This window comes from Lontra canadensis, unplaced genomic scaffold (genome assembly GCF_010015895.1).
Source record: "Lontra canadensis isolate GAN:19392208 unplaced genomic scaffold, GSC_riverotter_1.0 scaffold4, whole genome shotgun sequence".
Taxonomy (NCBI): domain Eukaryota; kingdom Metazoa; phylum Chordata; class Mammalia; order Carnivora; family Mustelidae; genus Lontra; species Lontra canadensis.
Window position 1 is genome coordinate 36,498,765 of NW_022630998.1, and position 13,214 is coordinate 36,511,978.

Sequence of the window (13,214 nt, forward strand, 5' to 3'; positions counted from 1 at the left end):
AGTTAAACCTAAATCTCACTAACAAGAACACTTGATAGGAGAAATGTGACATTCCACTAGGAAACTCCCAATTGTCATCATGTTAGTGCCTCATTAGAGGGAGAAACAGCCTTGACTTGATAATAACCAGGCCTCCAATATCCTGACAGTCTTTTTACCCTGATAGCCCTTCTGAACATCCCCTTTGTCCTCACCTACTGCTGAGCCAGCAGTCGTGGCCCAATTACTGCCGAGTCCGCCCCCACTCTGCCTTTAAAAACTCTGACTGTAATCCCGTTCAGGGTCCAAGTCCCTACTCTGCTGTGTCGGGTACACTTGGGCCCAAGCTTAAGCTTGCCAAATAAACCCTTGTACGATTGCATTGGTGTTGGCTCCTTGGTGGACTCTAGAACACGAAAACTTGGGCACAACATTTGGAGCTTCCACCGAGATCTGGGAGACTCCCAGGACCCCAACCCGGAGGGTCTTGCGGCAGCTGGTGAGTGCACTCGCTTTGTTGTTGTTGTTGTTGTTGTTGTTTTTATCTATTTGCGTGCATACTTTGGGAGCTCCACTCTGCATTTTTTTTTTACCTGTAGGAATTCTAATCTGAGTATCTGGAGTCGACATTGGCTCAAGCGATGTGTGGCAGGCCGTGGACTGAGGGGTCTTGGGAGACGTACCTTTGCCCCTGTCTGGAGGCTCGGCTGCTGTTGCAGTCGGGCCCGGAGGATGAGGTCCTCATCTGTGAAGAGAGCCAGATGTCGTTGCGGTCGGATTCTCCCTTAACTTCCTTTCGGTTTTTTCTTCGCGGCTGCACCAGATCGTTTGTGAGTGTGTTCTTGTTAATTGTTGTAAGTGTATTTGTCTTGTTGTGGACTGAGGACGTGATGGGACAGACGCAGACGACCCCTCTGTCTCTGATGACTGCCCACTTCTCGGACGTCAGGGAAAGAGCTCATAACCTAAGCACTGACGTGGGAAAGGGAAAGTTTCAGACTTTCTGCATGTCTGAATGGCCATCCCTTAATGTTGGATGGCCCCGGGAGGGAACTTTTCAACTACCTATTATCTTACAGGTTAAGGCCATCATCTTCAGAGAAAAACCACACAGCTACCCTGACCAAATACCTTACATCCTGGTCTGGCAAGACATGATCGAAAACCCTCCCCCCTGGCTTAAACCTTTTCTTCCTCCCAAAGCAGGACCCACATCCAAGGCTCTAGCCCTGTGGAACCCAACTCCTAAGTCTGACATAAAGATGGAGTTCAAACCAAAGACTCCGCTTTACCCTGTCCTTCAGGACACCTCCACGGAGGACCTGATTTTTCCACCACCCTACCAGGTCCCCCTTTCCCCACCGTCTGCCCCTCCAGCGGAAGCATCAGGGGCTGCCGAGGGAGTGCACCCCCCCCAGATGGAGGGGCCCCCATGCATGGGCCAGCAGCAGGGACACGTGGACAGACCCATCGGGCAGCCCCAGCCCCAAACCTGGGACTGGCTGATTCCACTGTCCTTCCCCTCCATGCCATGGGACCCCCCCGATGAAACAGGGGGACAGCCAATGTTATATTGGCCATTTTCTACCAGTGATTTATACAACTGGAAAACCCAAAACGCAAAGTTCTCCAATAACCCGAAAGATCTTATCGATCTTTTGGATACTGTTCTTTTCACCCATCGGCCCACCTGGGATGACTGTCAGCAGCTCCTGCAGATTCTCTTTACTACTGAGGAAAGAGAGTGAATCCAGATGGAAGCCCAAAAGTCTGTCCTGGGTAATGACAGACAGCCAACCCAGAACCCCGACCTCATAAATGCAGCTTTCCCCTTGTCTCACCCCGCTTAGGACTACAACTCGGCAGAAGGTAAGGAGAAGCTCCGGGTCTACCGCCAGACTCTAATGACAGGTCTCAAGGCTGCAGCAGGCAAGCCTACCAGTTTGGCCAAGGTATATGATATAAGACAGGGTAAAGATGAGAGTCCAGCGGCATTTCTAGAAAGGATCATAGAGGCGTTCAGACAATACACCCCTATGAATCCAGAGGCCCCAGAAACCCAAGCTGCCATTATTATGGCCTTTGTTAATCAAGCCACTCCAGACATTAAAAGAAAACTGCAGAGGGTAGAAAGAGTGGGAGAAAAAAAGCCTACAGGATCTGATAGTGGTAGCAGAAAGAGTCTACAATAACAGAGAGACTCAGGAGGAACAACAGGCTAAGATAAGAGACCATCAGACCCAGAACCTGGTTAAGATCCTACTGGCCGCAACCATGGATGACCCACACGAAAAACAAAGACGTCTCAAGAAGTTGGCTTCAAGAGCAGGTAAGGAGGATGGCCCCCACCGAGGATGCCCCAAACTGAATATGAACCAGTGTGCTTATTGCAAGGAAAAAGGCCACTGGGTAAAGGAGTGCTCCAACAGAAAACCAAAGGCATCCACTACTATCTTGGAGGTTGAAGATTTAGATGATTAGGGGGGTTGGGGTTCGGCACCCCTCCCCGAGCCCAGGGTAACCCTTAAAGTGGAGGAGCAACCAATTAAATTCCTAGTAGATACCGGGGCACAACACTCTGTTTTGCTACAACCTCAAGGGAAGTTAACAAATAAGACCTCATGGGTACAGGGGGCCATGGGCACTAAACAATATTCATGGACTACCTGAAGAACAGTGGATCTCGGAGTGGGCCGGGTATCCCACTTTTTCATTGTCATTCCTGAGTGCCCATACCCCTTGTTAGGCTGAGACCTACTCACCAAGATAGGAGCCCAAATTAGTTTCCACCCTAAAGGGGCAAAGGTGCAGGATAAAGAGAGGTACCCGATCTAGGTGCTTGTCTTGAACCTTGAGGACGAATATCGTCTTCACCAAATGCCCCCAGCACCAATGACCGACACTGACCACTGGTTGCAGGAGTTTCCCCAAGCATAGGCAGAAACTGGGGGAATGGGACTGGCCCAACATCGGCCAGTCATATACATTGAACTAAAGCCAGGAGCAGATCCAGTCAGGGTCCGCCAATACCCCATGCCTCTCACAGCTTGGAAGGGAATCACCCCACACATCCAGTGACTGGTAGACTCAGGGATACTGCGGCCTTATCAAATGGCATGGAACACTCCCCTGCTGCCGGTGCAAAAGCCACACTCTAATGATTATAGACCGGTCCAGGACTTGAGAGAAGTTAACTGACGAGTGATGGACATGCACCCTACGGTCCCAAACCCCTACACTCTCCTCTCCACCTTGCCCCTAGACAAACCTTGGTATACAGTGCTAGACCTAAAAGATGCCTTTTTCCGCTTGCCTTTGGCCCCAAAGAGCCAAGATCTCTTCACTTTTGAACGGACAGACCCGGAGAAGGGCATCAATGGCCAACTCACCTGGACTCGACTGCCGCAAGGATTCAAGAATTCGCCCACCATCTTCAACGAGGCACTGCACAAAGACTTAGGTGAGTTCCGTGCCAAACACCCTAATCTGACTCTATTATAATATGTAGATGATATCCTGTTGGCAGCAGAAGACCAGGAAACATGCCTGCAAGGCACCAAGGATCTGCTCCAAGCGATAGCAACTCTGGGATACCAGGCTTCAGCTAAAAAGGCCCAGATCTGCAGAATGGAGGTGAGTTACCTGGGGTACAAATTAAAAGATGGACAAAGATGGTTAACAGATGCGTGGAAAGAGACCGTTATGAGAATCCCATAGCCTCAAAATGTCCGCCAGGTACGTGAATTCCTAGGGTCAGTGGGGTTCTGCCGATTGTGGATCCCTGGTTTCATTGAAATGGCTAAGCCCCTTTACAAGGGCATGAAACAAAAACAGGACTTTGTGTGGACTGAGGCCATGAACAAAGCCTTCAATGATCTTAAACAAGCCTTGTTCTCAGCCCCGGCACTTGGGCTGCCAGATCTGACTAAGCCCTTCCACCTTTACGTGGATGAAAAGGAAGGGGTGGCGAAGGGAGTCCTATATCAGTATATGGGCCCCTGGAAAAGACCGATGGCCTACCTCGCAAAGAAATTAAATGCTGTAGCCGCCGGATGGCCCCCATGCTTAAAAATTATTGCTGCAGTGGCCACCATGGTCAAGGATGCAGATAAGCTGGCTATGGGGCAGGAACTATATGTCACTTACCCACATGCCATCGAAGGGGTGCTCAAACAACCCCTGGACCGATGGATCACTTGACCCATTACCAGGGCTTGCTTTTAAACCCTACCAGAATTTTGTTCCAGACACCAACAGCCCTAAACCCAGCGACACTGCTCCCTAACCCTGACTGGGAAACCCCCCACATGACTGTCAAGAAATCCTAGCTCAGGTACACAGAGTCAGAGCCGATCTTCAGGACCAACCACTGCCGAACACGGATGACACTTGGTATACAGATGGCAGCAGCTTTGTCCAAGAAGGAATCAGGTATGCGGGGGTGGTGGTAACCACAGAGACAGAGACTGTTTGGGCAGAACTGTGCGGCCGGGACATCTGCCCAACATGCAGAACTGATTGCGCTGAGAGAGGCACTAACAATGGGAGTAGGCAAGCAAATAAACATCTGTACTGATAGCAGATATGCCTTTGCCACAGCCCACATCCACGGAGCCATTTATAGACAAAGAGGGCTCTTAACAGCAGAAGGAAAGACTATTAAAAACAAGGTAGAAATCCTTGAGCTCCTAAGAGCCCTCTGGCTGCCTAAGGCACTGGCCATCATCCATTGTCCGGGACACCAAAAAGCAGACATGCCAGTGGCTAGGGGAAACCGTCTGGCCGACTTAAAGGCAAAAGAGGCAGCCTTCTCAGTGGACCATGTCTTAGTGACCACACTGCCTGATCCGGGAGCACCGAGCTTGCCAGACAGCCCCAACTACACTGACGCAGACTTACAATGGATTAGACGTCTGCCCATGACACAATGTTTACAAGGATGGTGGAGAGCTGCAGATTGCAGCATAATCCTACCAGAGGAACTGGGATGGCAAGTCCTATCCAAAAAAGCATAAAAGTACCCACCTGGGAACAAAAAAATTGGAAGACTTGGTGCGACATGCAAAGACCACCATCAGAGGTTCCTGATCAAAGATCGAACAGATTGTGGCAAGCTGCCACGCATGTCAATTAACTAATGCCACCACCGCCCAGGGATCTAACTCGGGCACCCGGCTCCAGGGGGACCGCCCAGGAGCCTACTGGGAAGTAGACTTCACAAGGTAAAACGTGGAAAATACGGATATAAGTATTTGCTAGTGTTTGTAGATACTTTTTCAGGATGGACAGAGTCATTTCCCACTAAACATGAAACAGCACAGACTGTGACCAAGAAACTGCTAAAAGACATCTTACCAAGGTATAGTTTTCCTGTTAAAATTGGATCAGATAATGGACCAGGATTCGTCTCTAAGGTAACACAGGGAGTGGCACTGGTGCTTGGGGCAGACTGGAAATTACATTGTGCATATAGGCCCCAAAGCTCAGGACAGGTAGAAAGAATGAACAGAACATTAAAGGACACCTTAACTAAATTAGCCCTAGAGACTGGCGGGGATTGGGTGACTCTCCTCCCCTTTGCCCTCTATAGGGTATGAAACTCCCCATATAAGATGGGACTTATCCTCTACGAGATCATGTTCGGTATTCCTCCACCTATTATTCCCAATTTAAAACCTGAGGTACTTGCTGAGTTTGAGGATCACCAACTCCTCTCTCTCTCCAAAAGTTACAATGGACCCATGAACAGGTATGGCCTAAGCTGAGGGCCCTCTACAAGACCGGGCCACCCCCGGACCCCCATCGATATCAGCCGGGTGACTGGGTGTACGTCCAGAGACACCAACACCAGACACTCCAACCACGCTGGAAGGGACCTTACATCATGATCCTGACTACTCCCACCACTCTCAAGGTCGACAGGATTACTCCCTGGGTCCACTACACCCATGTCCGGCCAGCTGACCCACATGCCGTTCTCAAGGATTTTGTTCCAGAATGGAAGAGCCAGCTGAACAAGGACAATCCCCTAAAGCTGACACTACGCTGCTCTCACATACCCCACTAATGTTACTTATACTATGCCCTCTTCTTACACCAGTGCACGGAGTGAAAAGTAACCCTCATTATCCCCCTTCTCCTCTTTACCTTTGGGCCCTGCATTATCAACAGATTAGTTACTTTTGTCAAAGACAGAGTCAGTGCAGTTCAACTCATGGTACTCAGACAGCAATACCAACCACTGGATTTTGTTACTGAGGCCAGCTTGGACCCATGATTGGGTACTTCCTTATGTTCCTCTGAGAGGGGGAAATGTGGAGGCCCAGAAAAACAAGGCTGTACCCACCTCAAGTCTAGCCCTAACATCGCCCTCCCCTCCATAAAACTGAAGGAGGCTGAGGCGGAAGAAAATGGAAACAAAATTAAACCTAAATCTCACCAACAAGAACACTTGATAGGAGAAATGTGACATTCCACTAGGAAACTCCCAATTGTCCTCATGTTAGTGCCCAATCAGAGGGAGAAACGGCCTTGACTTGATAATAACCAGGCCTCCAATATCCTGACAGTCTTTTTACCCTGATAGCCCTTCTGAACATCCCCTTTGTCCTCACCTACTGCTGAGCCAGCAGTCGTGGCCCAATTATCTACTGCGGAGTCTGCCCCCACTCTGCCTTTAAAAACTCTGACTGTAATCCCGTTCAGGGTCCAAGTCCCTACTCTGCTGGGTCGGGTACACTTGGGCCCAAGCTTAAGCTTGCCAAATAAACCCTTGTGTGATTGCATCGGTGTTGGCTCCTTGGTGGTCTCTTGGATGCGAAAACTCGGGCACAACAGGTATATGTTTTTCTTAGAATTCTGTGTATTTACATACATTTGATGAGTGTACAATGTCACAGAAAACAAACCAATGACTTTTAAATTTTCATTAAAATAGTTTCAAATACTTGCCCACTCACTTGGGAAAATAATGATCCATATGAGTTGAATGATATCTAACACAAAATTCTTTTTTATTTTTTAAAGATTTTTATTTATTTATTTGACAGACAGAGAGCACAGCAGGCAGAGAGGGAGGCAGAGAGAGAAGGAGGAATCAGGCTCCCTGCTGAGCAGAGAGCCTGATGTGGAGCTCAATCCCAGGACCCTGAGATCATGACCTGAGCTGAAGGCAGAGGCACCCAGGTGCTCCCAAAGTTCTTTTTAAATATAAAATTCTATCGACCCATAACTTTAAAAAAAAAACACGTTTATTTTTTTCATTTTAACAGAATCTACATATTTTTTAAAGGGTTTATGATCAAGCTTGCTTAGACGGTATCAAGAAATACTGAGGAAGACTATAAAATCTCACTTTTTTAAAGTCATTCTCTTCTTGTGTTTCAGAAGATAAATAACTTAATTGACTTGGTTTTATACATATGTTTTTTCTTATTAATACAAATTCAAAAGGACAAAAAATAACATTCTAAAAAATAATTCTTATACTTTGCAGGTAAACATACAATACAGTATTATATTTATAATAATGACTAATATTATATCACAATTCCCTATATATCACCCAACTACCATGAATTTATTCCTGGTCTCATGATTTAACTATGCAGAATTTTGTAACCACTAAGAGCAAAATATGTGAAATGGCCTCCCACATTGCTTGATACATAACTCAAGTACTTTTGGAGTTCAGCACTCCAAAATATAGGGATATGCCCTTTCTCTCAGAGTGGAAATCACATCTGTTATTAATATGGCATTTTACTATTTTGTAGGAAGAGGCTCAGCTCAAATTTCAATTGTTTATCCAAGATTCACACATGTGACTAGAGGAGATGTGAATATTATCAATAGTGTAACAGCAATGCGTATTTCAGCCAGGTACATGTACTCTACATCTTTTGACTTGAGGAATTCTCACAAGAACCTCTAGAGGTAAGTAATAATATCACCCGATGTTTTTGCACTTAAAACAACTGACACACACAGAGGTTAAATAACTTGCCCAAGGTCACACAGCTAGTAAGGGGCAAAGGTGAAGTTCAAACCCAAAAAAACCTCTCTTTGGGGTCTGTGAGCTTAACTATTACTCTGTAATAACAACAGTCTGTTTCCAAAAAGGTCTTTAAAGGAGTATTAAGGAAGTCCAGGCACAGAAAGACTTGCCAAGGACAAAGGGCCAGTGTGAAAAGAAGAAAGGAATTCTGAGTGTTGCTTCTACTATACTCTGTGTGTGACCTGAAACAAGGTTCTGAGAAGTGGAGCCCTAAAGGAGAACAAATTTAGGGAGATGAGAATTAATTAGGGTAACATTAGCTACTATACACATAAACCTCAAATATCTAGTAGCTTAGAATAACAGAAATGTATTTTTTAAATTGTGGCAAACTGTTCTTAATAATTTATCATTTTAATCATTTTTAAATGTAAAGAAAATGTATTTTTTTACTTATAGAAGAGTCCAAGGTGTCCTGGTTCCTTCCATCCTATATTCTGACATTCCCTGAGGTCTTAGAGCTAAGAAAGGAAAAAGAAAATGCACCTACTTCTTAAACTCCTTGGCCTGAAAATGATACACATCAGCTCTGCAAAACTGTGATTGTGAAATTGTGGTGAACTAGTTCCGTAATTCTACTGAATGCACAGGAGGGGTGCGGGGGCTCAGAAATGTTATAAATGCTCGGGTAGCAAGTTCTTGGAACTAATTCTACATAATGAAACTCTGGTAGACCGCTGGCCATCTCTGCCGAAAGCTCCTTCACGAAATTCTTTCCAGTCACCGACAACACCAGAAGCACTACTTTGGAACCCAGGAAAAACACATAAGACAAGAGATAAAAGGATCCTTCCCCCATTCACAGAGAACCAGTTGGTGCCATGAAGCCTTTATCAAGTCAGGGCCACTGTCAGGGTCTGCATCAAGAGGGCAGAACACTCACAACTTTGCCAACAGGTGTCACTACATGTGGCAGAGACATTAGCATCTTTGCCATAGCAGACTGGCCAGCAATAGTGCATCTGGCAGATGACCGAGAGAGCAGAGCCACATTTGCTGGGCATGGAAGTTGAAGGCACTTCTGGCAGGCATCAACAAAAGGAAGGTTGCGGGGGGGGCGGAGGGGGGCGGAGGTGGTTCCTGGGCACCTGAGAAGATGCTCTCTGACTGCATGTGAGCCAGCCCCTGCGATTCACAGAAGCCAGTCAAGAGGAAGGCTGTTGTAAGATAGGTTGGTAGGGACAAAACAAAAGAAATACTATAGAGACTTTGGCTTTACTCCAAGGCTTCTGTGGGCTTGAAACTGAAAAAAAAAAAAAAAATCTGAAAAATCATCACAATTTCCTGTATATCATCGAACTAAATTTTATTGGCAATGTAGTCCTGGTCCCATGATTTATTTAAGCAGAATTTTGTAACAACTAATAGCAAAATATATGCTTCCCTAGGAGAATGGTCACCATCTGAGTGATGAGATAGTACACGGGAAGAATCCAAACTTACAGACTGGGGAGCCAAAGCTGGGGGATTGGTTCCCTGGAAGCCACTTCACAGCTTCAATCACCTGCAGCTTTGAGGCAGGGAACAGATATCTGCTAAAAGCTATTGGATGTGGCACAAATTGGCTTTCAGCATCAGACACCCACCTTGAAGAGGATGAATTAGGACCTAGGGCTACTCAGAGGAGTGGGTAAAAAGCTGAGCTTCAGCGAGTGGATTTGCAGGGGTGGGGGGTGAATACATTGCAGGCAGCTAAAAAGAATAGCAGGAACTGGGGTGAAGGGAAGAGACTTCCAAGTCCCAGGACCCCAGAGGTCTCTACGGTGGGCAGCTGTCAAACCAGGGCTCCATAGTCTTCGATCTGGAACGTTATCCTCAGGACTTAGGAAAGAAACGGTCTTCAACATCCAGAGCACTAGATAGGAAGCTTGGAAGGTCCTGAGCAGAGCCTTAGAGATGTCTGATTGTGACTGGGTGGAGAGGGCTGAAGCTTGGAGCCAGAAACAATGCTGCTCACAATCCAGAGGAAGATCTGGATTGACCTAGGGTAAAGTGTGGCCCCAGGAACAGAGAGTCAGTATCACCTGGGGACTTGTTTGAAATACAAATTCTTGGGTTCCATCCCAAGAGTACTTAATCAGAAATCCTGAGGGTAGAGCCCAGCAACCTGGGTTTTTAGTAAACCATTCACATAATTTTGGTACAAACGAGGGACTCAGAAGACCCAACGGGTTGGAGGGAGATATATATAGGGGATTAATATCAGACCAAAGACAGACCCCGAGTAGTAAGCAACACAATGGAGGCTATGATCCGGGAATCCCAATCTCCTTTCACCAATCTTCCAACAGATTTGGAAATGGGAGACCCATTAAGACCCAGACACAGACTGTATAAAGTGAGACCAACATTTCAACTCACGTTGTGAACCTGTGTGAGATCGACAGGCACAGACACTCACATAGATGGGTTTCACACTAACCTTGAGTGTCTACTCATCTCCTGTCATTACCCCATCAATTCCCTATGTTCATTATGCTTTCACTAGCCCCCGCTGGGTACACCACACAAACCACTCCTATAACCATGTCCTTTTCATCAGCATTCAAGATAAACACACAATAAAATCTTGTTCATTCCCTGTTATTTCTCCTCCTTATCAAACTCACTAGTATGGTGATGGTATTGTTTTCTACTTTATGTTACTGCTTGTGAACGACATTTCAGCCCCATCATAGAATCATAACTAAACTGATCTTGGAGTTACAATATTTTCATTTTTCTACAGAAAGATGCAATTCAACTTACAAACAATACATTTCCAACTGAACTTTCGAACGTGTCCATAGATGGGAGGTGGAATGATTGGCATAATTCCTCACAAACTGAAACAGAAAAAAAAAAGAAAAAAAAATCTACACAAATGGTACCATCAAGGAGATGAAACAAGTTCTACCACAGCGTTCCAAATCTGCTTTCAAATGCTGGATCTAGCCTCTCTTCCCTTCCCTCCATTGAAAAAAGAGGAAAGATAAAAAAGAAAGGAAGGAAGGAAGTGGGGGCATAATTTAGAATTGCATAGGTTCTTTTTTTTTTTTTTCTGCCTCATGGATACACTTTTATTTACCTACCAAAGGGAAAACCAATGTTCACTAAAAGCTGTTTAACCTATATTCCCAAGAGTGAAGGTGTTTAATTTACTATCTACTTTTAAAAGGCTTCAAATAAAATACACCTAGGAGAATAAACAAAGAATTCAGATTATAAAACTCTCCAGATAATTGTCATAACAATATTGGGACTGCAGTTAAAAAAAGCAATTTTCCATAGTTTACTTGGAAGTACAGAAAAACAGTATCAAATCTACATATTAAGTTATAATAGGCACTTGTAAACAAACAGTATCAAACTGTATAGCTTTATTTATTTATTTATTTATTTATTAAGATTTTATTTATTTGACAGAGAGAGAGAGATCACCAGCAGGCAGAGAGTCAGGCAGGGGTGGGGGTGGGGGGGAAGCAGGCTCCCCGCTGAGCAGAGAGCCCGATGTGGGACTCGATCCCAGGACCCCGACACCCCGACCCGAGCCGAAGGCAGCGGCTCAATCCACTGAGCCACCCAGGTGCCCCTTTTTTTTTAATTTTAAGTAGGCTCCACAACCAACATGGGGCTTGAACTCATGACCCTAAGATCAAGAGTCACATGCTCTACCAACTAGCCAGCCAGACATCCCTCAAACTGTATAGCTTTTAAAAATTAACCTAAAATTGTTAAGAACTGTATGAAAACTGACATTATTTTTCAAGTCTCCCAAAAGCTCCACAAAATCAGTGATGTACTATTCTGTTTTATCTCTTACTTGTTGTCTGATCACATTTCCTCTAAATGTAATGGAAACATCAGCAGTAAGAAAGGCTTCCAGGTCTGTGGCTCCATCTCCAATCATAACTATTTCCTTCGAATGAAATTTTTCCTTTACAAGTTTAAGAACTTTTCCTTTCCCACCAGATTTGGCTGTTGGCTGCCTCATCAAAACCTGCTTATTCACCATCAAAGTAGAAGTTCAGCCTACTGGCAAATATGTTGGTCTATGGGATACTGAACTTTGAAGCAACTACGATTGATGCTCTACGATCCTTGTAAAGCCACCAGATAAGAGGAAAACCTGAACATTTAGCTCTTGCAGGCGACCTACTAGCTCCCTTATGCCCTGAGTCAGGTGTTGGGGTGTGGAGGGGTCTATATACTATGAGCCTTCACACCTGCTGCCGGGAGCGCCAGATGAGAGCTAAGAGTTCTGTGAGGGCCCCCATGAAAGGCACTGCCCCACCCACAGCTCACCGTTGTCATTCCACAGAATTTGGCTAGCTCACCAATTCCATCTTCTCTGAGGATTGTGCTAGCCACATCAAGCCACACTTCATCAGCTGGACAGAAAGGTTTCCTCTTTCCTCACTCTGAAAGGGAGACCATCCCTGGAAGAATTTTCCTTGTTTCTCCAGGGCTGGATTCCTAGAAGATGATACTCTTCTCTTCCTGCTTCTTTCCTGACTAAAAATGCAGTGTCAAGTTCTGACTATAAACTTCTTCATGAGAGATTTTGTGGGTTAGGCAAGAGCAGGAGCCCGCGCTGCTCCTCCTTCCTGGGCCCCTCCCCCGCCCCACCCCACCACCTCTCACCTTCCACCTCCCACCTCCTGGGCTTCTGCAACTGTAACCCCCAGATTGCAGGGGGACCATGGCTGGCTCCGAGGTTCAGTCCCAGAATCCCAAGAGAGGTGACCTGTGCAGACCTGCAGAGCTTTTACTGAACAATCATATGAAATCTGTTGATAAGTGCAGTGGCTTCTGGTAGGTTTTCCATGTGCATTCTTAGACTCCAATGGCACAGATTCTTATCACTGGGCTGAATTACCCTGATTTGCAAACCCATCTCAGAACCCCTGAAGACCCAAGAATACAGCATCTGTGTAGCACTCAAAACATCAGTGGGACTCACTAACCTTGTTCTCTGAAAAACAAATTAATCCTGCCTCTTGCAGTTGGACCTAGATGGTTTCACCCCAGAAAAAGAAATCCTAAGGGTAGGGAAGATTTTACATGGCGAGAGGATGCTAATGGAGAGGGTCCAGGATGAATCGTTAAATAATTAGGAAGAACAGAAGGCTGATGAGGAAACTAAGAAATGAACACCCTTCTGCAATAAAAGGGCCAGGGAGTGGGCCCAGATTTGCAA

The 13,214-nt window shown here is 45.8% G+C and overlaps 2 pseudogenes; one reads left to right on the forward strand and one right to left on the reverse strand.

Annotated features, from left to right (window-relative positions):
• Window positions 1-813: 813 nt before the first annotated feature.
• Window positions 814-6,218, forward strand: LOC116863933 (annotated as a pseudogene).
• A 5,493-nt stretch (window positions 6,219-11,711) lies between these two features.
• Window positions 11,712-12,463, reverse strand: LOC116863946 (annotated as a pseudogene).
• Between the last annotated feature and the right edge of the window lie 751 nt (window positions 12,464-13,214).